The sequence below is a fragment of the Otolemur garnettii genome, unplaced genomic scaffold, assembly GCF_000181295.1.
Source record: "Otolemur garnettii isolate 467f Iridium unplaced genomic scaffold, OtoGar3 scaffold00252, whole genome shotgun sequence".
Lineage (NCBI taxonomy): Eukaryota > Metazoa > Chordata > Mammalia > Primates > Galagidae > Otolemur > Otolemur garnettii.
The window spans coordinates 828318-828809 of record NW_003852647.1 but is presented as its reverse complement, the minus strand read 5'-3'; positions in this window follow the sequence as shown (position 1 = coordinate 828809).

The following is a 492-nucleotide window of genomic DNA, read 5'->3' as shown; positions in this document are numbered from 1 at the left end:
ATAGCTCAGTCAGCAGGGCGCTGGTCATATACAACCAAGGGTGGCAGGTTCGAACCCAGCCAGGTCTGCTAAACAACAATGACAACTGCAACCAAAAAATAGCCAGGCATTTTTTTTTTTGAGACAAAGTCTCAAGCGGTCGCCTTGAGTAGAGTGCCGTGGCATTATGGTTCGCAGCAGCAGCAAACTCTTGAACTTAAGTGATTCTCTTCAGTCTCCCAGTAGCTGGGACTACAGGAATCTGCCACAATGCCCAGCTATTTTTTGGTTGCGGTTGACAAATAAGGTTTGGTGGACCTATCCCCATCTCTGTATATTGGCTGACAGTGACAGGCCCTCTTTGTCTGGTGGCAATATCACACCTACCTCATCCAACTACTTTTAAGACACACATAAGGGCTCGGCGCCTATAGCTCAACTGGCTAAGGCGCCAGCCACGTACACCTAAGGTGGCGGGTTCGAATCCCCAGCCCGGACCCGCCAAACAACAAT